This window comes from Ciconia boyciana, chromosome 10, assembly GCF_034638445.1.
Source record: "Ciconia boyciana chromosome 10, ASM3463844v1, whole genome shotgun sequence".
Lineage (NCBI taxonomy): Eukaryota > Metazoa > Chordata > Aves > Ciconiiformes > Ciconiidae > Ciconia > Ciconia boyciana.
In genome coordinates, this window is record NC_132943.1 from 1,791,211 (window position 1) to 1,812,728 (window position 21,518).

The window sequence follows — 21,518 nt, forward strand, 5'->3', positions numbered from 1 at the left end:
TCCAAAGGCATTCACCAGTTTTGCTCCCTGGCGATGTTCCTGGAGTCACACCCTTCGAAGTTTGACACGTAGCCCACATTAGTGCATCGACTGAACCAAAGCCCCGGTTCTTGAGCCAGTATTTTCCTACCAGTGCTGAAAAGGGACAGGCCCCTAGGTCTCACTTGCCTGGATCCCTCAAAGCCATCCCTCCCCTCCAACACTGCTCTGGCAGGATCAGCATCCAGCCCGTCCCTGGGTGTGCTCATCAACACTTACACTAGAGAGAGAAAGATGAAAGCTGCTGAAGTGACAGAGTGGTTTGTTAAGTGATAACCGTAATCTTCATGTCTTGACTTAATGGGCTAAAATTATTAAAACTGCAAATATGCTGCACATAAAAATTTCATCTAAAGTGTTAACTGAAAGCTTCTAGCCAGAGTGACATCTTTTTGAAGCACTGAACGTGGCTTTTTGTAGCGTGCCTGTGGAGCACCTTGATCTGGGCTCCTCTAAGGAGCATCCACCTGTTTCACAGACCAATAGTTTCCTCCAGCTGCTTTTTGTCCTCACACTTTCTTAGTGAAACTTGTGGCAATTTCAGGCTCTGTTGTGGACTCAAAGACATAAATTGCAGCAACACAGGGGTGGGGGTAAGAGGAAGCCCAACACAGCAGCACTTCAAACACTACACAAAAATTATGTTCAGAAGAAACTTAACAGAACTTTATCTCCACACATTTTCAAATGGCCAGTTCCTGTAAATCAGTATGAGCACATCCTTGAACGGCCCCTTAATCTGTTGCCACTCTTAAAACTCAATATGAATTAAGTGTCCTAATCCTCGCACAAGACAGAAATAAACTGTTTACAAAAGCTCCTCCAAAGACAATCACAATTGCCTGATTTATCACTCTGCACTTTTACTGATTTAACACAGAAGCACAGTTAGAGTCCTAGAGTCCATCTACATCCTAGAATTGTGATTACATCTTCCAAATTAATATCAAAACAGCTCTGACCTCAATCTGATCTCCCAAACCTGTGAGACTGCAACCTGTGCAAAGCAACTTGGTAGCCACCTATGCTCCCAGGAACACCAGAACTGACTCATGACGCCTAGACACTTCGATAAGAAAGGATACAGACTGCAAATTATTATTATGAAAGTATTGTTTCAAAACAAAACAGTCAATTTCTTATGGAATGAAATCTAAAACAGAGCTGAACATAACTTTTCAAGTCAACATTGATCTTAATGTTAGCCGTAAAAGCTTAATGAAGTGCCTACAGGAACTAGGGGCTGATAAAAACACAGCTTAATCTACCATGTACTATGGGAACGTGCACAGGATGCGAGGAGGAATGCTACGCCTCCGTCCTTTGCCAGATGTGCCCACATCTGCATGCATCTACAGCATGTGGCGGTGTAGCATCAGGCAGCGGTTGCCGAGCAAGTGGGGGGGCTGCTCCCTGGGTACCGGGCTCTGCCAAAAGCCCCCAGAGCTGCCCAGCCGCGTCCCCATCAGTCACCAGGCGCAGCATGCATAACCCATGACACCAGCCTGGCTTTCCAGAGCCCAAGGAGGTTGTTTTGGGCTTGCTCTTGGGGAGGTGAAGGGATTTGTTTCCTCTGCTGCCGGGTGGTTCCCGGCTCCTCCAGCCTCCCCCGGAGCTGAGCCCACAGGCGCCCGACAGCGACGTGGGACCGGCTGGCAGCAGAGGAGGCCTGCTTCTGCCTCCTGGTCAGTACACACTCAAGACAAGTTTTGCGGTATGCTAGAAGAGCTGTAACCAACAGGATGATGACAGCAGTAGAGGAACAGAAAACACAGCAAAATACGCCCCAGCAGTGCCGGCACTGCCACTACAGTGGCTTGCTTTCTGGGAGGACGAGGGAGAGAGCTGTGTTTCCAAACCACATCACGGTTCTTGCTGCAGTTAAGTAGCACATGTCATGCATGCAATGCCTCACAGTTGAAAAGCAGAATCAAAAACGCCTATTCCTGATAATCTGTTATTTGTACAGGTGTTTTACAGTATAGATTGGCTTAAATATCACTGTATACAGCTCCACGTTTCCACAGAGAGTATTTCCCCAATACCTCTGCAGAGCACGAAACTACAAACAGAACTCCTCCTCCTCCTCTCTTCCCTTACATCCCTCTAAACTAACAGTATTGAGGGGAAAAAGGGGGGGGGGGGGGGGGCAGAAATCTGCCTTGGTTGACCTTTTGGGGTAGATATCCATTACTGTATACAGCCCTCAGATGGCAGGCGGATTAGAAAGATGAGTAAGTGGACGGAGTTACATTACTGTTATGACTCCAGTGGTAATTTCCTGCCTTTTCATTATTTAACTGAGGCATGCTGCATTTTCTAGTGAATCTGTTATTTGTCATGTAGACCATTCTTTTAACGTATGCAACTTAACACTTCAGTCAGCGCTGAAATTTATCTTGTTTGACATCTCTATATGTTAGCAAGCATCTCAATTCACAGCCTTTCAAGTGTTCCTCTCATATATACTTGGAAGAATTTAGGCTAAAGGCAAAGAAATAGAAACTGTAGGAGGGCTGTAGATACTGCTACGATACTGACCACAAGAGTACTGTGTATGAGAATACCAGACCTTTTTATGAAACGGTTCATTCAGACATATTAAATTAATGCTGTTGACAAATCCTTGTTATAATGCAACATTTGACACTCAAGTGATGCACATATTAATGAACACTGAGCTGGTGACAGTAGCAGAATACTTAATTTTTAAGAAATGAATGCAACTCTGCAGTAAAAGCATCCATAAAGCCCTCCAGTAAAGTAGCATTTCAACCTTTCAGAACTGATCTACAGTACACATCTGCTCTGTCAGAGCCATTTGGATCAGGCTTCTGCAAAAGACAGGTAGGTCAGCTGAAGAGTAATCAGAAAGAAGTTTGCTGGACGAAATTCCCGAGCAGAAATAAGAGCGATCACAAATGTCGGTTTCACACCTAAGGAAGGCAGACCAGAGTTCAGCTCATCCGAAATCTAAAATCTCCAGCCTTCACTTCTAATAAATCAAAGAATGAACGCAACTGTTTCTCAAAGCTTTCCTGTGATTCACTGAAGCTGCAGGAGTAAAAAACAGACAACAACAATATTTAAGCGCCAGTCACAGAAAGATTTGGCGTTATTGTTTTTGTCAATCTCTGCTGCAGAATGAGTCCAACGCAGGCAGCACTGCACCAAATGGCAATTAGCCAGCGTGAACCGACAAAACTCTTATTAAAACATAACTGCATCCATGCATACTAGCACCAGGGTATCATGGAATATGATCTAACAAGCTAAAGTCCACTGCTTAAGCTTTGGGTAAAACGAGCTACATTGCATTATAAATTAAATTTATCAGAGTTGCTATGACAGCAATTATAATTAAAAAACTGAAGAGGCAAGCTTGCTTTAAGAACGATTAAGGTTTGCAACCCTATCCTTCTAAGGCATACCTTAATTTTAAAATAAACACATTAAAAATATATTTTGTCTATAAAAAACTTATGACTAGATTGATCTAACCAAACCTTAATATATACTATACTCTCCAAAAACCATGAATCATCATTTAATACCATGAGCAATTTATTAATTCATGTACAGCTATCCAAAGAACTTATAATGCTAGGACTGTCAATCTCTGACATCAATACAGGAAGCTCTTTCACATTTAGTAAGAAGGGAAAAAAAAAAAAAGGGAAAAAAAAATCAGGTATCTCTAGTTCAAGCCATCCAGTGTTTTGTGTTTTAAGAATTAGTTTCTCCCTCTCTCTCCTTTCCTGAAATAGGCTGCTTGACATTTAAAAATAGATCTATTCTTCATTTTAAAATGCATTTCCGTGACTCAGAAATTAAAGTGGAAAAGACTTATTAGTTCACCTAACCAAACTTCTTTGTAATAAAAGTCTACCCTTTATTTCGCATTGCTTTGTTCAGGCTAGAGTCAGGCAATGGCTAGCACCAGTTTCTCCCAGAACCGATACCTCAGAGCACCACATCCCCAATATCCAGACAAGAAAAGCTTTCTGTGTTCAGAGCCACCTCACTGTAAGCCACTTAGCTTGCAAGTGATGTCAAATTTGTGAAGAATTTATCTGGGTTTACTCCCTTCTTTAAAGTCCATGCCTTCAGATACTAACCTTGTACTAAACCAATGCATTGGTGCAAAGCACTAAAAGCATGAAGCCAACAAAAAAAGAGACCCTAAAAGAATATGGGCATAAACTCAATACCCAGATATCAGAAGACAAACTTAGGTGCTATAATGTATTGGAAGCTCACAGAAGAAATCCAAAGTCCTCCTCTCGTTCCTCTTTCCACATTCTTCCCCAAAGCGCAGCCCATCTAATAATAGATATAAACAAATCGGAGGACTTTGGTCACCAACCTCATGGGTTTCTCCTTGCCTTGACTGGCAGACCTGGTGCCTCCCCTCTCTCTAACCTCCACTGATCACCCCACCAGGTGATAGCCAGGTATCCCCTTGCAAGCTCCTGCACAACCTCATCACAGCTAATTAGCAGATTAACCTGACTATATTTATTCTGTTTTCAGATGGTGGGTGCTCTCCCACATACCAGCAAAATTAAAAAATACTTGAGTGGTATTGATGACTTGACAGACACCACCCAGGACCAGTTTCCTAGCTCTTCAAACAAGAGCAAAATGCCGGAGCAAGTCAGGCAGCGACACCACGACCAGGGGAAAAGCTACAGGACAAGTATCCAAGGAAGAACACAGCCCAAGCAGCTGCAGCGACGTACCAGAGGATTTCCCCAAGAACCTTTGATAAACGTGCAGCTTGCCAGCACAGACGCCACGCATTCCACGGAGACACAGGACCAGCTGCCCAGCCACCCCGGCCATGCCGACACACTCATTATCAACATTTCACTAACACAGAAAAATAACTAAACATTCACATTGCACCAATCCCGCTGATCAAATGGACAAAGATATTTGTGCGTGAAGATAATACTACAAACCCAAGACTTTAAACAGCTGGAACCAGAGCATCACCAAAGAAATAACCACTGCCTTCCATAAGACAGTCTCCTACACGAGTCCCGTTTGCAAGAGCGGTTCTTTACTACTCTGCATTGCCAAAAAGGGCAGTGACCTTCTGGACATACGCCGGTCTGCATGCAGGCCAAGGCCATGGCACAAGCCTGCGCCCAGCACCGTGCAGTCCTAGTGCAGGAGTCTCGGAGCACAGCCCTCCTCAGTAGTCGCCGACTCGAACCTGAAGATCAGTCGAGCAAATAGCGACGGGAAGGCATTCCTGCTGCCATGAGCTGGGAGGACACACCTGCCAAGGAATGCCTGCGGCCGCATCAATGAAAACATGTATTTCATCTACTTTGTGCAGAGGAGGACCTGTTGATTCTTTTTTCTACACAAGGCAAAGGAACTCATTTATAACACTGAGAAATCAGAACTCCCTCACTTCTTCCAATCCAACAGTCTTGAAAAAAAGAAATGTTTATGAATACTGAAAAGGCCATTTTTGACAACCAACAAGTTGTCACATCATTCTTACTCTAACGTACAACTGATCATCGCAAAAGTAGTAGAATATGCACTGTCCAATCTTTTTTTTTTTTAAACTCATCTCAAAGGTTTTGAAGAAACCAGGTTTGTTTAAAGTACACAGATCTCACTATACTGGATTTAAAAAAAAAAAAAACGACACCACACAAATGTATTTTCCCATGTTCATAAGTGATGTACAGCCAAATGGAACTCAATTCTCCCATATTTTCAGGAAAAGCATTCTCTTGAATTCATCTGCTAATGTACAAAACCCACTAGAATTGTGTCTTACATAGAAAAACATTACAAGGCTTCCTCGTTTCTTATTTCCAAGCGATTTGGCTTTTCTTCTTTGGCCTTAATTTTTCTGTCATCGAACAGTGGGGTTAGGTAGTTCTCGACTATATTTTGCCTCAACCCAAAACAACTGCACTTAACATTACAAGGAAAGTAACACAACCCGATTCTGCACATCCCCAAATATAAATTGGTCATAAGCTCTTGCTATGGCTGACAAGAGTGTTTTTACAACTTATTCTCCCCTAGGAATAGGGTTCTTGGGGGTACGGACGGTGGGAACAGATCTGTCACCTCTCTTCTTCGTGAATGTTCAGGAAGAATCACAGCTTTCTCTGGGGTAGGTGGGAGTCAGGTGTTAACAGACATAAATCCCAGAATCACGTAGGCTCACCTCCTCCCCTTCAGTCTTCATTTGTGCCCAAAAGGCACAGTTGTTTACAGTCCTGTTTTCTTAAATCTCATCCGCAGTCAAACGAGACTGCGAGTCTGGCTTTCCAGCCTATTTTACCAGCATCAGCATCTCCTGATAGCGCACGCTCATCTTCGGGAACTGGCAAACACTAATCACTCATGTATGAACACAAAGATAGGAAGATACGGCACATTTTGTTTCTTAGAATACTGCTTTAGTGGAGAAATCACTTCTAAACCTCAAAAAACTAATCCCAGGGGAATCCAAATGTATGCCATATTACACACCCCAAGTTCAGTGCCATCCAAAATCACTTTTTATAAACAACAACAAAAAAAAATCCCGAAGCATTTGTAGTAACAGGCCTATCTAAAAAACTATCAAAAGACAAAGTACCACTTTTCAAGTTATACCAAATTTTTTTAACTGTCCTCATTAGCCTTAGCACCTTTGCATGGTTTTACTGATGAACGCAGGACATCAGGATCGCGGTAATCAGACGTGCTGCCAACCAAGGGCACAATAGAGGAAAATTAAAAAAAGACTACTTGAAAAATGATACAAGCTGTAAGGCCTCATTTCTTTCCTCAAAGTCCGGAAGCCATCAACCAGTTAAAATAATCTTTGCCTCTGTGTAATTCTGAGCATGTCTTAATCTCTCATTAATCTTTCTCTTGCTATTTCCAGGCACCCAGGAGCACCCAAACAAATATTCAGCCCATTCTCATTTTGCAAGAAAGAAGAGATAACAGCAGCTCTAGCAGTTATTTTTTTCTTTACTGTTTCAGATCGCTAACATTTCTAATCAAAAACTGTAAAATAAACTTTATTTTCTGTTAGCTCGGAGGAAGTTTTTACCCGATTCTTGGGAAACCAGTTGGCATCCTAACTTTACAACGTTCTGAAGAAAAACCCCAGCTTCAGAACAGCTGTGCCCAGTCTCATTTACACTGGGTTTTGACTGCTTACGTTCACGCCAAACGAATAAGCAGCAGCCAGCAAAACCCTAACGGCGTCTCGCTCCGCCAGCTCGGTGCGCCCTGCTCCGCTGTGAGGAGACAGCGTTGGGAAAATCGGGAACGAGCCAGGCTGACGGGCTCCAGAGAGCGTGGAAGCCTACGGCTGAAGCGTACAGCCCAAGAGGTTATTCCACCTCTACCATAAATACACTCCATCTGCAGTTTTCCAGTGACATTTAGCTCTTTTCTCGTCACCTCAAAAAGCGGAGGCAACAGTAGTTGATTAGGGGGAAAACTGCATGCCAGCACTGGGATTGAATCACTGTTTGTCATACATCGCTGCCTAGAGCCGGTGCTTCAAGTCAGGCTGATCCCTGCTCAAAAACCTCTCCACCACGTAAAAACCGATCTGGAATCCGTCGGAAAGGCAGCGGGATTGGGATAAGGACGGCTTTACCCGCGAAGCGCCTCGCCCAGCGCACCGCTCCCCCGCTACCAGCGGCAGCCCGCCGGCCCCGGCACCCCCCCGGCAGCGCTGGGGAGGGCGGCTCGCCCGCGGACCCGCCGCCAACGCCACGCACTGAAAGTTAACAAACGAGCCGGGGGTGAGACGAGGGGGACGAGCCCTGCTGCTGGCGGGCACCGCGCTCGGGTCGGCGGCGCCGGGACCCGTCCCGCCCCTGCCCGGGGACCCGCCGGCCGCCCCTCGCTTACCTGCGGCGGGACGCCGAGCCCCACAGCGGCGCCGCCGGCCCCGCGCTCAGCAGCAGCCGCAGCAGCGCCGCCGCCCGCCCGGGGCAGAGCGCGGCGCCGCCGCCCTCCTCCTCCTCATGGCCGCCGAGGCGAGGCGCGGCGGGACAGCGCCCCCGGGGCGCGGCCGGGGCCGGGGCTGGGGCTGGGGCTGGGCTGAGCTGGGCTCCGCGCCGCTGCCTCGCCGGGTCGGTGGCCGCGCGTCAGCCGCCGCCTCTCCTCCGCCGCGCCGCCCAATGGCTGCGGCGGCGCGGGCAGTGCCCGGCTCCCGCGATACTTGGGGCTCGGCCCGGCGGAGCGGGGACGCGGCGAGGTGGGTGTCCCCGCAGCGGGCGCGGAGCCTGCCTCGGCCGGGCGGGCGGGCGGGCAGGGAGGGAGGCAGGGAGGGGCGGGCGGGCAGGCAGGCAGGTGTGGGGAGGCGGCTCCTCGCCTTACAAATAGCGGCTGCCGGGAGGAGGGCGGGAAGGGGCGCTGAGGGGGGCGGGCGGTGCCGGCAGGTCGCCGCCGTAAGGCGATCTTGCCGCCACAGGACACCCCCCGTTTCGGGCGGGATGCTGGGGAAAATGAACGTCCTCCCGCCCGGCGGGGCAGCGTGCGCGGTCTCTGACCAGTGCCGTCCCCGGGCGGCGGCTCCCCCCCGCAGGTCGCCGCTGTGGGGGCGGGAGGCGGGCGCCGGGCCCATGGCAGCCCGTCCTCCCGCCGAGGCCGTCGCCTCGTCGGTGCGTTCCCCGTTAGCTTGTGCGCGTCGGTAACCTGTTAGTCACCAACGGATGGAAGGGTAGAGAAAACGGGGGAAAAACCACGAGAAGAGAAACAATCCCTCGGTTATATTAGCGTCGTGAAAAGCGTTTATACTCCAGGTCAGTCACTGGATAACGCGGGGGGGAAGTCGCTGGATGAAGCCAGGGCGATGTGCACCAAGGCCCGGCCCTGCCCCTGAACTCCAGTGGCTCTCGGGCGGTTACGAGTCGTCGGCAGCCGTGAGGGGTGGCTGCCTGCGCCGTACTGCCTTGCGCTAAGGTGGGCAAGTCACCCTTTTGGCAGGTTATTAAAAGCAACTCTCCTGAATGCGTTCTCCGGTTTCCCGGTGCCAGGGGGAAGCACACGTACTCCCGTTACTGCAGGAGCGCCCAGGCCTCGAGCCGCTCTTACTCTCTAGTCCCAGCCCTGGTTGCAGGAGAACCTACAGTTAGTTATGGTTACATGTCAGATGTCAAAATGTTGTATTTCTCCATTAAAAAAAAAATAATCGATTAATCGTTGAAACACATGCCCCGAAGCAGATGTATTTCGCCGTTCTTCAGGTAAAATTCAGAGGAAGCTCCTGCCACCTCACCCAAAGAGCGTTTACATCCTAGCAGAGGAGCGCTCATGTGCACGTTCAGTGAGGACGTTTTTTCAAATCACCACCCACAGATCTTAGAGGCCCTGGCTCTTGGATCAAAAGTGGCAGTACGTTTTCAGCGTTGGCTGAAACTGTATTACTTTTCTGAGGGGAACCTCACTCCTTAGGAAAGGAAAGCAAAACAACAAAGCTACCCATCCTGTTTACATGAACAGCCAGGCAAGGATTGCAGAGACCTTAACTTTTTTTCTCAGTGGGTAGTGGATAAAAAGTCCAGGAAGTTTTTATCCTGGACTTTTTATCCAGGTATGTTGATAGAGCGGGTCGATGTCAGTGCGCTCCTTTCCCCTCTTCCTGCCTGCCTGTGACCAGACTTGGCAGCGCTGAAGCAAAGTGAAAAAGTCCTGAGTTAGAACATTTTCTTGTCAGTTGAATAATATCTTTTTTGACACTGAAAACTAACTGCATAAACTAGCTGCTTTGATATAAGGATGAGAAACCTCTTGGCACTTCGTATTTCTTGTTCCCCTTACAAAATACTTAATAAAAGCATTTCTCAGTATGTTCCAAAATAATATTTAAATAAATGATTTGATGGTCTCTGTTTCTCTTCTCAAAACATACCGAAAGATTGCTCAGAATTTTTTAACCTCTCTATAGGGGTATGAAGTCTGTTTAATATATATGATATATATAGCCTTTAAAGTATTAACTGATTCCTAAGGTAGACTCAACATGAGCGAAACAGAGAAGTTAGTCAGGACTGGAAATCCACAGTGATGTGCTTCGCTGGGGATGAGCGAGTCAATTCCTCTGCATTGCAGCTTTTTTATCTCTAACCTCGCACGGGCGTTGTAAGCATTAATTGCTTCCTGTAAAGTATGTTAAGATGCAGAAATGGATGTTGCCTGTATAAGTGCAAAGTATTCTTTCTCTCTTCATTTTTAATACTAACAGTAGCATGTTTGTTCCATGCAGGAAAAAGTTAACTGCCACAGTAGAAGAAAATAACAATCCACAGAGCCTGGCACCCTTAAAACAATACTCTCCCTCAAAGGTAATAAATACAAAAGAAACATCAAGATTCAGTGACTGCATTATTCATTCAGTCCTAATGCCGTGTTGTTAGATTCTGGGCAATGACACCTGTTTGAAAGAGCAGTTTAAAAATACTTCAGAGCAGTTTTGTCTCATGGAAGGACATTTTTTGCCACCTGACTAGTAACCATGCACTGTCATAGAGCAGAAACATTCACTGCTCAGTGTAGTTTTCCTTTTAGTTCATATAATAGACAACTGCTACCTTTATTCATGAAAATAAACCTCCAAATGTTACTAAGGTACTTAACTTTCAACAAGCTCCTGACAGTGCAACTGCACAGATCTTTAAACTAGTGTATAAAAGATATTTTCCCTGTCAATATTTTTTATACTTCATTTTTCCCTAGTTGTTCAGAACTAGATTCCTCTGTAATAGCAGTTATTTCCTCTGTGCGTACCAAGACTTCTGTCTTGGGCATTGTCTTTGTCCCAGCGTTAAAGAAGTTGATCATTCCGGATTATTTCCGTACAAGTGGTGCGTACTAAGCAGCGCTGCTTCAGTCATGTCAGTAGTTCTGCAGTAACCTATCTAGTTTGTCTGCTATTATTTTCTGGTTTTCTTATCCTTTAATCACAGAATCACAGAATCGTATAGGTTGGAAAAGACCTTTAAGATCATTGAGTCCAACCAATATATCGTGGCCAAATAATACGTAAGGCTGAGGAAAGACTTCTTTCTCCAAACTTACGTTATATGGCATTGCATAGCATTAGTGTCCTTTTTAGAATAACGTATTCGTGACAATTTAAGGATGCAAAATAAAGCCACAGAGGTACAAGAATGAATAAAACATGCAAGGGTAGGTATACAAACTTTAAATGTATGGCTTGTGTAACAGTGTGGCGTTTGCACCAAAGCATCTGTTTTATAACTTAGCGTGGGTGGGCCACATGCCGGTAACCATGATGAACAGAATCCCATTTTTCAGGAAAAAATTCCATAATACTTAACGTATAATGGTAAAGGGCACTTAAGAGAAGAATGGACATACTTGATTGAGTCAGAGGCAGTGATCTGGAGAGGATGCTTGGAAAACAGTGTAAGAAATAGTGAAAATATAAAATAATTCTTCTCTCAGCAATCTGTGTTTCCAGCAATTAGCAGTGTGGAGTTTCCAGTGTGGGGGCTGTATTCTGACCATCGCATTTAACATCTATTTGCAGATCTTCTCTTAACATCTATTTTAATCTGCTTTCACTTTTGGTTTCAATGACAGCTTGAGCCATAGAGTTCCAAGATTAATTATACATTTTGTATGAAAGTACCTCAGCTTCACCACATTAGCTGTATACTTGCTGCTTGATACTCTTACTGGGTGCTCTTCCATCGTGTATTCTGAGAAACAGTGGACAATTGCTTTTAATATACTTTTTTATGACATCTGTGATTTCACAGGCTTCAGTCTTTCTCCCCCCTTAGCCTTTACAGGCAGAAGAAAAGTCCAGGTCACTTCAGTTTCCCCTATACGAAAGCCACTCCTGATCTCCACTCATCCTCTTCTTGCCCTATGCTTTTTTGTGTTTTTTTTTTTCCTACTAGAACTTTTCTTTTTCCCTCCCAGAGAAAATAGGAAAGTAGAACATGCCTTTGCTTTCCAGATATGTAAGTGGTATCACAGTCAGACTGGTTATCAGTAGGTTGATTGTGTGACCTGCATAAGTTCATGTCTGCTGAGCTTTTACAGGCTGGAGTTGAATAGCACTTAAATAAAGCCAGTGCTTTTTCTTGGCAAGTACTTTTAAATATTGTGTTGCATTATTTAAAATGTATATATCGTTGTGCCAAAAAATGTATTCCTAGCTCTACTGGAATATCTACCGTGACCTTCTAACCAATCTGTCATGCCAGAAGGTAACCTTTTTTTTTTTTCTGGCAGGTAAGGTTGCAGAAAAAATTTATGTATATTTATTTCCTAGAATGGATCCTTTGACTTGTGTATGGTCTTATGCAGAAAGGAAAACAAAGCTGAAGGAAGAAGCCAATTCATTTTCATCTGAATTTTACATCAATAATTACACAAAATATAGAACTCTCTCCTACCACCTAATAGAAATAAAATGGGCTGATAGATAACAGGCTGACAGTTATTGCATGTATACTGCCTCTCAGTGTAATTCATTTATTATTTTTTAGGTAATAGCAGCCTATACTGTTCTACTTACTCAATTTTATTGCTTTTGCTATATTACCTTTTCAAATGCAGAACCACAGGTAAACCAAATGTAACTATTCATCAACCCCATGAAGTATCATTTAGAACATTAAAGCCATCACAGCTAATGCATCAGTTAATCCCATACCTCCTCTGATGGAGACTTCCTGTATGACTACACAGCCTGGTTTTACCATTTGCAACGAAATTGGATAACCTTGGAGATAAATTTTCCTGCCCTGTATGAGAAGGTTGAAATACCCTTGCATTTAAATACTTTATGCCCTGTACTCCCTTTATGTCTTGAACACAAATCTTAGAGCTTTTTTAAAGCAGGGTATGACACTTAGTCCCCTCATCTGATATAGTAGGTGTGCGTAATGATAAATTACATACATTTGGCAGTAGTTCAGTTACTTCAGACTTTAGTTTCTTCAAGACTCTTAGGCAAATGTCATCTGGGCTTTGTGATTTAATTTCCTTTTTTCTTGCACCTCTTAGTAACTGCCTGTGCCTTATTTATAAAGGGTAAACCTCGGGCTGCTTCTTGCTAGTCCTGTCTTTCTAGAATCATTTACCTCTGCTTCTGTTTTCTTAATTAAAGAATAGAATATATTTCTCTGGTAATGGAAGTGAAGTAAGGGCACTAGCATTAATACTGCTCCATGTTTTGCATCTTATTTAGATGCATCGGTCTGCTTCAAATTTAAAACAATGAGTAAGATCAGTAAAGCTGGAAAACACATAGAACTGAGTCTAAACCTTTATGCTGAATTTGAGTCTCTTTCTACAGGTGTGGACCCAGAAAGGATCTCAAATGTCAGTGAACTCCGTTTCAGGTCCAGTGAGAAGTTGGTGCTGACCACCCTGAGGTCCGTATTTACTTAGTGAACCAAGCTGTGTTGGAGGTGGTGAGGCGCGTTTCTTCTCATGGTTCCCCTGAATGCGATAGCCTGCTGTTTGACTATGTGCATACTGGAACTGGCACTCAAATCTCTGCTCAGTACCAGCTAGTGATGGTAAAAATAATATCCCAGAATTGTTTTGCAGTTTGAGGGTGAGGATGATCAAAAGGACACAGGCACTTTTGGATGCAAAGCACTCGTGATGCAAGAAAATATTTGGGAAAAATCCTTTTTGCTCTGAATTCAAACCACTTTTATCCAGATGCATCTATATTTGGCATTACCAGAGAATTAATTTTGTCATCAACCTATTTCTCCATGTTTGATAAAATTTCATTTCAGAAATAAAGGATTTATAGCTTACTTTCCCTCAATGCACATTATCATTTACATAACTGACAGCTTCAGTTGTTAAAAGCAGTACATGAGGTTTTTTCCAATAAAGGGCTCACATCTTTCTGACATTTATTACAAGTTTATTACTTCTATATCCTTCTCGGTGAAGCTGTTTCATTCATTGTGGGAGTGTCTGAAGTACAGATTTTTCATTACCTGTGACTTACCATTAATTTTAGGCCAGGAGTGGTTTCATTTTGACTGGTTGTTAAAAACAGGAAGGGCATAAAAACACATGAAGTCAATTAAGCTAAGAAAACTCATTTGGGATGGAAGGGGAAGGTTAAGATATGGGGTTTTTTCCCAGGTGATATGTCTACCTTCTCAGAGTAGAGAGAGGGTGGGGTAGTCACTCTTCTGATTTACTTTAGAATAAAAATCACTGCCTAGAAGATTGAACTGGTTATGTGATACAGAATGTTTTCCTTTTGTATCACCATCGTGGTCATTATATTAAGACAACGGAGTCCTTAACTGAGTGCTTAAATGAGCAGCAGCCTTTGTCCTAGGCAGATAGTAAATCAAAGTCGAAAGGACATTTCTGTATCTGCACAGAGACACTCAAATCGGATTGCATATTCACCAGGGGAGGAAGAGGCCATCCCATGCCAGTTGGTCTCAGTGCCAGAGAATGGTCCCAGGCAAGTTTAATGTACTAATACAGATGAAGCCTTAAGGAGCCTTCCTCCAACTCCTAAACTCATGGTAAAGATCCTCACAAATCAGTATATGTAACTGCTTCAGTTGGGGGACCACAGCTGCAATCCTAGCACGGAGCTGAGCTAGTGTTTTTCCCTTATGCAGGACAGGATCTGGTCCTCTGGCTAGAAGTGCATCAAATTTCTGTATTTGTAATATTTGCTTTTGATTCTTGATAATGTTTTAGGTGTCAGATAAAGACCTGCCACCTTGCCAAACTTCAATAACAATTTTGATCACATCTACTCTAATCATTTCTCTAGCTTTTTCATAGTAAAACTTACATGATAAATGAAGACATCATTTTAGTAAAACTCAGTTTTCTTTGTCAATACAATTTATCTTTCCCCTTCAAATGATCTCCTTTTTTAAAATTAAAACTTCTGTTACGAGCATTATCCTATCAATTGTTTTGGGTTTTTTTTCCTTTAATCTGTGCTTCCAATCTTCATCTGCACGAAGGGCAAGTTGTACTTCAAAATCTTATATGGAAACAATGCTTTATGAATATTGGAAGCCATATAGCTTTCTTATTAGAAATAAAAAGTGTCTTGAATTCACTCCATAAAACTGCCTTGGGAATTTCAGCACATGTTCTCTTGGAAACCTCAGAGGCGTTGATCAGAGAGATTACTGTCTTTTTGGTCTCAACTCAGAGGAAATATAATGTTTTACAAACTCAATTAGAGTTCTTGAAAATAAAGTAAAACCATTAGAAATGGCAGTCTGGAATAGAAAACATGAAATGATAGCAGGAGCTTGATCTCGCTATGTGCAGGTCCTGCTTGAAACAACTCATAAGCGAGAAGAGAAATAATTCACGCAGGGATAAGGGAGGCTGGCAAACCCAGGCACATCTAAGTTACTCCCTTGACAGTGAATGAGGAAGTTTATCTTCCTTTGAGATGGCAGTGGCTAAATGTAGTTATCAATATTCTTTTTCTCATTCTTGTTTCACGTGTGGCATTGCATATCTGTAACTCGGAAGTAAAATGAGCATTCTTCTTAAAATCAAGATCACCCTTCCTCTAACTGTGAACCAAATGATACTCTAAATGCACTTGCTGCTTACCAAAAAATGGTATCAATAGGCAGATAAGTACCACGTTGCAATGGGGTGGCATTTCAGGCCGACGCGGCCTGGGAGGTATCCTTTTGTCTGGTCTAGTAGACTTTTTCTGAGCATCTCTTTTCAGTTGGACTTCACACAAAACTCAGAGGGCATGGTTGCCTGCTGCCTTCTTTCAACCCAGCAAGGCAGTGCATCAATCATTCATCAAGGGCGTGGAAGGCCTGTAAATAATTATCAACTCTGCTCGAGGAGGCCTGAATTTATCCGTTTGGTCTCCCAGGTGTGAGCTGCATGCAGACAGTCTGCCGGCGAGCAAGGTCTACAGGGCACTTTAGAGCTGAGCTTTTTCAAATATCCCTGCTTGTACAGCTCCGTGTTGTAGGAAGTGGCATATTCCCGGCCACAGGAGGTGGCAAGTTAGCTATGTGCTTCAGGCAGAGGGACCACAAAGGTCTAGAAACCCTGCTTTTACATGCTGCTGCTGCATGCAGAGAGGGTTGTGCTGCGTTACGAATTTGGTCAGCGTGAGAGTGGCAGTGTCTGTGCTGCATCCCCCCCATGCCCCTGGATGTGGCAGCAATGGACGGTAATTTCATACCACTTCAAGTGAGCAGGCCTGGGTCCAAGTCCCTGCTCTAAAGGCTATTTAACAGGAGAAAATTAAACATTGATTAGAGGCAGGCTTAGGACCCAACTATCCACAGCATCACCCTGCCTTCTTTCTGGCCCAATTAATACTTAATGATTCTGCACAAAGTGATACGGCTTTAATAGGATGGACTGAGAGAAATTTCCTTCCTGCCTCATTAGCCAGCAGTCTCCCAAGCTCTCACGGGAAATGGGAGCTGCAGGTTGAAGTTCTCTTAGGCAGAGGAGGAAATTAAATCCAAGCCCTCGCATCCTGTGTAGGCACTGCAACCACTGAACTGGGACTATGCCAGAGGCACCAGTGGCACCTCCTCTCCCTGCCCAAGGCACACCACCAAATAATGCAGCTCGCAGCAAATTCTCCACTGTATCGTGTATAAGCATGTTAGTATGTGCTAAACATTGTATTCTTAATTTCCAGACTAATATTCATGGAGTGTGAATTGAGGAAACTGCAGCAATATTTTAATCAGAATTATTCACCTGAAGTAGCTGTTAGATATTTATGGCATTAATTCAGGCTTAATGGCTTTCTGCCTAGGGAAATCTTTCATTTTAATAACACATAGATCACATCCAAGGGTGACCTCATTTGTATTTGGAAAACAGATATTCTATATACAGTGTTTTCTGGGGGTTAGTTTTGCTTCTGTCAGTAACTGCTGCCACATTTTAAATGAGATATCACATTTTCATGTGTATAATAGCGGCCAACAATCTTTTTGGCTCAAAAATAAACCACAAATGTTCTTACTTACAAATAAATGAACAATCATTACCCATTGTGGTGTAAACTCGGTGTCTCACATCACATTTGCATTTACTCCATTTAAATGCAGAGGGGTTTGGCCTTGGTACCTACAACAATAACAGAAATATTACTTGTAAAGAAATGAAGTGTACTCTAAAAGGCGAAACTAGATTTCCCTTTGTAAGTACTCTTTCCAAATGTTTTCCTGAGGCATTACCCAAATGTCATTCGTATTGCTTGCAGAATTTCCCGTGTTAAAAAATGCATTAATTATTTGGTTTAATTTTGCAAGGCGTTCTATGAATCCATCTCAAACCATGCAGTTCATTGAAATCTTTCTTGTGGTGGGAAGATGCCACCCACACCTTGGGGGAGCATCTGCTGTGTTGTAGTCAGCCTCCAAGTAACGTTCAAGCCTGGAAGTGGCTTTATTGCCTCCTTCAATGCTGCTGTCAAAATTTCCTGCATGACAGAACATACTAGGTTGCTATCAGCCGTTAACTTTTTCCTACCTCAGTGAAGGTTTGTAGCTCCGCAAAAAGAAATAGTATAGCTTTCTCCTGCTTCTCTGCATACGCTGAAAAGAACAATGTGTTTACGTGTAGGGTCTCTCATACTGCAGCAGCACATAGCTAAGAATGAGTTCAATTTCAAGTATAGTGGTGTACTGTGGGTTAAAATAAATCTTGAGGCTGCATAATAAAAGGATTAAAAAAAGTTGAGTTCTCTGCCAGTGCTAATTTGTGAACAGCTGCCCAATTCTAAGCTTATTTATTTCAGACTTTCTAATAGAATTATGAGTGCTCTACTGCTGAAAGGGAAAAACCTTTCTAATTAAGTTCTTACAAAACAGGGTGCATTATTTACAACTAAGAATTGGTTCGTTTCAGACTTTTTCTTCCTATTCATCAATTCATTAAAGTCAGAGAACAGTTTCAACATATTGACATCATCTGAAATTGTTCTATTTTATGTGAACATAAAGCAGCATATAAATTGTTTACAAACTTCTCCTGATTAGGAATACTTCAGAGAATTTGAAACCACAGATTTAATCTTTGCAATATCCATAGATGTATACCTCGAGTTCCTCTAACTACTCCTGTTTCCCAATTTACGTGGTTAGAATGATAGAGAAACAGCATGTAGGGCAGGCGCCAGTATTCAGCTGGCACCTCTGAACACCAGCAAAAGCTACTGGAATTCTAGGGAATGCGTTTGGATGGAAGATGGATGTACCGCTATGGAGTCAAGCCAAACTTTGTGGGTTTATTGCGTTTTGTGGCAAAAGAGGCTTTGCAAAACTCTGCCACTCATCTGCTCACTCCCATCCTCCAGTTAGGTATTTCTGCTGCTGGTATCTGACGCCAAAAAATTGAGGCCCTTCTGGGGTTTTTATGCCAGTTGTTCCTTCCTTTTAAGATGAATCTTGCTATTTTTCACTGACATTGCAGAATCTCAAGGTGGTTTTTTCCTTCCTCTGGTATCAGCCCCATCAATATCTTCCTTCCTGCAGTCATTAGACTCCCACTACAGCCAATTAATCCTGGCTATGTTCTATTTGTTGATCAGTTCTGATTTGAAAGAATGTTGTTTGCATCTGAACTCAAAATATGATTTCCTACCGCAAAGGTGTAACGGTGTTCATTCATTTTTAATGCTTTTTGTCAATTTGTCTTGTTTGGGGGAGACAGCATAGACATTTATATGTGTAGAAGCAAAATAATGCAATCTGATCTCATTACTCTGCACTTACCAAAATGAAAATTCTAGTAGCGGAAATGCTCTCAAATGTTTCTGAATATGTAAAAGATAATTTAATATTTCATTTTCCATAATTTTTGCAAGCCTTTTGCATCATGTGCATCCTATTGTCAAATTCCTTCTTCTCTCCCCAGCTGTTCTATTGACTACAAGAACACTGCACATTATGACAGAAATTTATGAAGACTTCTTCCACAAATGCCATTCCTTATTTGATTTTTGGGATTAGCATTTCACACCATGTCCTTATAAACTTGCTTTCTCTTTTTTCAGTCTTTGAAGGCTATTGACATTTTCTCTTTTTTCTCAATACTCCTCTTTTTTTCATTTTGTAAAGGGAAAATATTAATATGATTTGTGGTACCTCTGATTTCCCTATTTCATATCTCTGAAAAATAATTATCACTTGGAAAATGTATTGATTTGAAAGAAAATTATTCCAGTTCTCTTTGAATTTCATTGTGGTGTTTTCTTTCACTGACCGACTTTTAAAGATTTTGTTTTAGCTTGCACACTGAAGTAGATAATTTGTTAAAATACACCACCTTAGTCGTACCAAACATCCAAGTTTCTCTCTTCATCTTCTTTTGTCTTCCAGGTGTATTCTCCCTTATGTCTGCACAGTTTGACAACAGCATCTAGATTTTATTTCTGCTATCCTTTTTTTATTCTATGACTGCATGATTTCAACATAAATAAATCCTAATTCGACCTCTGGTTAAACTTATCTCCTAATTGACAGATGGTCTTGAGGTAGCATAGTTACCTGAGTAAGCTTTTAACGCACTGACTGCGTTGGGATTCTTAACCTCTACGTATTCCTTCTTTCTTGTTGCAGGGTTTAGGCACATCACAGGAACCCGGTCAAGAAATGAACAAGACTGAATTCGTGAGGCTGTGGCAATAATCCTCCACTTCCCTCAAGACTTTAAAGAAGACTTTGCTGAAATTTTAGCGGTCAGCAGGTATGGAGTTAACGTTACCAACTTTCTCTTGAGTTAGAAGTGCAGAATAAGGTCCTAGCATTATACTCCTGTTCTCGCACAGGAGTCACACTTAGTGTGGTACCATTGCTCTAGATTATTTATATTGTTAAATTCACACATTCTGTAAGAGCTGCTTGATGCTTCATGTTGTTCTGAATGGTATATGTAGGCTATTGATCCTATAACAATGAAACTGTCATCAGGAATTCACTGTAGTTGGTGGTTCTAGCCACTAAGTCTAGCAGAATCTACTTTCCTGGAGAGCTCCTGAAAATCTCTTCAGCATGGTATCCCCGAGCAAAAACAGTTGAAGCTTGTGGATGTCTAAAATGATAGGCTGGTGCAAGTTATTAATTAAATAAAAGCCTAACAACAAAGGACAAACCAGTAGATGTCTGGTAGAAATATGTATAAATTACTCTAAGGTGAAGACATAAGTAGATACATTCCACTGAGTGAGTATCACCTGAGTATGACTTTGAAGAGAAAAAAAAAAGATGCTTCAACATATTGTGTTGTCCACGGAAACCAAACCATTTTAATCTGATGTATCTGGTCCTTTACTGGACCAGATTAAGGAGATAAAGGAGAGTTAAAAATGTGTCTTAAAATGCTAAAGCAGTAATAGTGACTGGTGCATTCTTCTTTCACATTTTATAGATGTTTTCCTTAAAAAAAAGTAACTATTAAATAAAATTATGCAAACATAACTACAGTGTATGACTATCAAATGACTCAATTTCTCCTTCATTTACTGCTTTAACCACAGCAGTACAGTTAAATGGTAGTGTTCTGGACAAAGCTGAGGAAACCAGTCATTAACACGATACCCTACTGTGGATTCATAATGTTATAGCTTATCCCGCTTGAGTAATAAATTCATAAGACCTCTATTATACAAGAATAATTCAGTCTGCGCTAGCTGTATCCTGATTTCAGTATGCAAAGAAAGAAAAGAAGAAATCAGCACATCACTTCCAGCCCAAGTAACCGTATTAATAGACAGCCCCTGTGAAGTCTGTTGTTGTAAAATTACTAAAAGCACTTGTTTTGTGGCATGTCCATAGCGCACAGTAGAGTGCCTCTCCATGGTGCATCTCCATGCACAAGTCACAACAGAAATGTGACCATTTTAGCTTGTGGTACAGAGCCGTTTGGAGCTACTGATGCCAACTCAGGAATTTCTGCGTCACACTATTGAAAAGTACACAGCCTTGCAGGAGCCTACGTTGTCCTGAAATCGATGGTTTAGGCTTCAAAGTCACTTAATGTTTTTGTTCTTAAGTGACCCTGGTCCTACCTGTTCATAAGTGTTCTGGGAAAATCGCAGAGAAGAAAATAAGGCATTTTCTTGCCAAGATGGAACACAATAAGATGGACAAAGCATGAACAAATTCTTGGACATACAGCTGCTATTTGCTGTGCTACAGATAATGCACGCTCACTGTCAGCAAAGGCTGGACAACTATGTCACCAAACATTTCACAGGTGCAGAATAGGTAAGTGATTAAAAAGCCAAGCGTTTCCAAAAGCCTGTTGTAGCACACTGTGTAGAGAACTCTTATGTAGCATGTACGTAGAGGTTCACAGAAGCTAATGGAAGCAGAATGAAGTTAATATCCTTTGGCTTGCCCCGTGGCCAACAGAGAGGGGTACTCCTCAGCAAGTAAATCAGGGCAGCTGAGGTTCCTGCTCCAGAGCCCTCTCTGGAGGAGCCTCTCTCAGTC

General features: G+C 42.9%; 1 protein-coding gene and 1 long non-coding RNA gene across 3 annotated transcripts in view; one reads left to right on the forward strand and one right to left on the reverse strand.

Moving 5' to 3' along the window:
• Positions 1-8,312, reverse strand: part of GALNT13 (polypeptide N-acetylgalactosaminyltransferase 13) — a 159,224-nt gene extending 150,912 nt beyond the window's left edge. For both annotated transcript variants that reach the window (XM_072874869.1, XM_072874868.1), the window contains exon 1: positions 7,936-8,312. The gene's annotated coding sequence lies outside the window, so the exon portion shown is untranslated. The remainder of the gene's footprint in view (positions 1-7,935) is intronic.
• The window catches only part of LOC140657593 (uncharacterized), a 34,682-nt gene continuing 21,418 nt past the window's right edge, over positions 8,255-21,518 (forward strand). The window contains exons 1-4 of the long non-coding RNA XR_012044394.1: positions 8,255-8,284; positions 10,295-10,373; positions 13,364-13,442; positions 19,644-19,770. This is a non-coding gene — a long non-coding RNA (uncharacterized lncRNA). The remainder of the gene's footprint in view (positions 8,285-10,294; positions 10,374-13,363; positions 13,443-19,643; positions 19,771-21,518) is intronic.